This window comes from Penaeus monodon, chromosome 36, assembly GCF_015228065.2.
Source record: "Penaeus monodon isolate SGIC_2016 chromosome 36, NSTDA_Pmon_1, whole genome shotgun sequence".
Taxonomy (NCBI): Eukaryota; Metazoa; Arthropoda; class Malacostraca; order Decapoda; family Penaeidae; genus Penaeus; species Penaeus monodon.
The window spans coordinates 1,353,541-1,356,866 of record NC_051421.1 but is presented as its reverse complement, the minus strand read 5'-3'; the positions used below and the strand labels follow the sequence as shown (position 1 = coordinate 1,356,866).

At 37.4% G+C, this 3,326-nt stretch overlaps 1 non-coding gene across 1 annotated transcript in view; it reads right to left on the bottom strand.

Moving 5' to 3' along the window:
- Positions 1 to 3,253: 3,253 nt before the first annotated feature.
- Positions 3,254 to 3,326, bottom strand: part of Trnai-uau — an 89-nt gene continuing 16 nt past the window's right edge. The window contains 2 exon segments of the tRNA in view: positions 3,254 to 3,288; positions 3,305 to 3,326. The exon segment at positions 3,305 to 3,326 is cut by the window's right edge and continues 16 nt beyond it. This is a non-coding gene — a tRNA (tRNA-Ile).

Below are 3,326 nucleotides of genomic sequence, written 5' to 3'. Positions count from 1 at the left end.
TATTTATAAAAAATATATAAATTATATATCTATATATATAATTTAGCATCCCATCAGTGCTGTCCCACCAGATAAATAGAGAGAATGATTACCTAAAAAGGTAACACCGGCACTCTCCGTGGAAAGGAACTGGGGACCCTACCACGTACTCACTCCAATATCATCACAACGTGAAAACCACAATTAAGTATCATGCTGTGACCACGGCGGCTCAAACATGAACCTACCTTAAAAAAAAAGAAAAAAAGAAGAAGAAGAAGAAGAAGAAAAAAAAATATATGTGTGTGTGTGTGTGTGTGTGTGTGTGTGTGTGTGTGTGTGTGTGTGTTGGTGTGTGTGTGTGTGTGTTTGTGTGTATAACATATAATATACATATACTATCCATCTATCTTGTCCTGGTAAGACAATAACTGCACCCTAGGGTTCCCTTGAACAAGGATAGCACCCTATTAGCTCCCTATACCAGGGTTGCGGTGAAACTGTCGGCAGCAGGGCAGTGGATATCTGGTGAAAACACCTTCAGTTCTACTGATTACTGGTTTCACCAAATAATATGTCTGGCGTATTACAGTGTAACTGTTTTAAAAGCGGCAGAGATAGTTCCTCCTAATTAGTTGGAGACTGGCGAGTTGAGAAGGAGCCTGGGGGATTCCACTCAACTTTTATTTTCTCCTGACAAACCTCTACCAAAATGATTAAATACAGAAACGATAATTCATACCACATCCGCCCGTCGCGTGGGTTATCAAGGGGCGCGTTAGTTAGTGGGCAACCAGCTGACATGTTAAACATGCACTGGAAGACAAAGAAGAATAAGAAAACATGTCCAATTAAGAAACACATTAAAAATCGGAACGTGGAACGTAAGGAAAATGAAAGAGATGGGTAAATTACATACTGTCTGTAACGAAATGGATAGATACAACAAAGCTTTTGATACTGTTGATCACGATATCCTCTGGAATAACATGTACGATATGAAGTTTCCAAAACACATCATCCAATTAATAAAAGCCTTGTATGACCAACAACAAGCAGCTGTAAGAACCACTTATGGGTTAACAGAATGGTTCGAAGTCAAACAAGGAGTACGACAGGGTTGCATTCTGTCTCCGCACCTCTTTAATATATATTCTGAAACAATTATGAGAGGTGCTCTAGAGAATTTTGAAGGAACTGTGGATGTTGGAGGATACAAAATATCAAATCTGAGGTACGCCGATGATATAGTTTTGATTGCCAGCAGTATCACTGAACTACAACAACTACTAGATAAAGTTAGAGAAGCAAGCGAAAGGTGGCTTGTTTCTTAATGCCAAGAAAACTAAGATCATGAAGATTCAAGATAACCGGCAATGACAATGATGAACATGTTACAATCAATGGAATGATTGTGGAAAATGTGAAAGAGTTCACTTATCTTGGAGCTGTTTTAACTAATACATATGATGATTCACCGGAGATAAGAGAAGAATTACCATTGCAAAAGCGCCACAATTGCTCTCAATAACATCTGGAAAGACTGAAGCATTACCTTACGGACAAAGCTGAGGTTATTGAAACTCATTAGTTTTCCCAATTGCATCATATGGTTCTGAGTGTTGGTGTTGAAGTAGATAGACAAGAAAAAGATCAATAGTTTTGAAATGTGGTGTTACAGACGAGTACTGCGTATTAGCTGGACAGAGAAGAAGACGAATGATGAAGTGCTGAGAAAAATAAATTGTAAAGACCGACTGTTGGACATCTTGAACAAAGGAATTAAAGTTTATTGGTCATGTAATGAGAAGTAAAAGTATTGAGAAAAACTTGCTGACAGGGATGGTGATAGAAACAGAGGAAGAGGCAAACCGAAGACAGACTGAGCGACAATATCAAAGATATTTGCGGGCTGTCGATGGTATAAGTGGAAAGAAAAGCGTAAGATCGAGTTTAGGGCGAAGGATGGGTGGAGGAGGTCCACGGCTGCTCAAGCATGAGCATACCGTTATTGATTGATCTATCTATCTATCTGTCTATCCATCTATCTATCGATCTGTCTACACACACACACACACACACACACACACTCACACACAAACACACACACACACACACACACACACACACACACACACACACACACACACACACACACATATATATATATATACATATATATATATATATATATATATATATATATATATATATATATATATATATATATATATATATATACAAGTGACTGGCAATGTTACATTAGAAAAATGTGACAGAACGAATAACAGCTATTATTAGTGTAATGTCTATACACTTGTTTTTACTCTTCTATTCTTATGTATTGAGAAATTGCAGTATTGTCCTCTTGTGTAACATCTACGCGATAATTTGCACATAAAGGTCTATAGTGTATTTTGTATTACTGTTATTTTCAACCACAGTTATTAAATATACGTCTTGAATTTTCCACCATGCCTCCACCATCCCTGCCTCACTCCGTCTATCTCTCCATCCATCCTTTATTCGGTACTTCAATACTCCAACTCTCTTCCCTCTATACATCATAAATATTTTCTTTGCAAACGCTCTTCAGTTGCTAAAACAAAGAACAGTTGACCATGCAGCGTTACCTAAGATAAAGGATGCCATAAAGTAATTCGCCAGACACGCCATTGTCTGATACATATTGTACTTTATTACAGCTTAAGCCTTACTGCTTAGCCAGTCAAAATGTATTTTGACTTAGCCAGTCAAAATATGTATGGGGCAAAAGTGTCAATAAACACGCATGACTCCTATGCTCAACGGTGACACTATTATTATATGCAATTCCATGAAATTCAGTGAGACGGAATATGGAGAACGAATAGCCTTCAGTGTAGGACCCTCACTGTTTGTATCAGCGTTATTTTTGCTCTTATACCTTCTTTGATATAAGGGTCCGATTTGGTTACTCTAAAAATCAGATCAACTTTATGATAATCAAATATAGCATAATGATGGAATAAATCATTATAAAGAATAGGAAGTAAAATGAAACAACGATGACAAAACCTATTCATCATTTTAAGACCTTGAAAGTACTAAATTAATATCATAATAAGATTCTTATATGCAAATAAAGAGCCACGAGTCATCAATGTAACTGAAGAACAAACAATGGAAACAAAACCTATTACGGAGATGTTAACAGCATATAGCGGAACAAGAATGGAAATGGGGACCCATATATCATGAGCAGGACTCCTTGTCTATGTAAATGAAAATTACCTGTCCCAGGTGAGGTTCGAACTCACACCTCAGCACGGCTCAGACATTGTCGTATAAGTACCGTGCGCTAACCG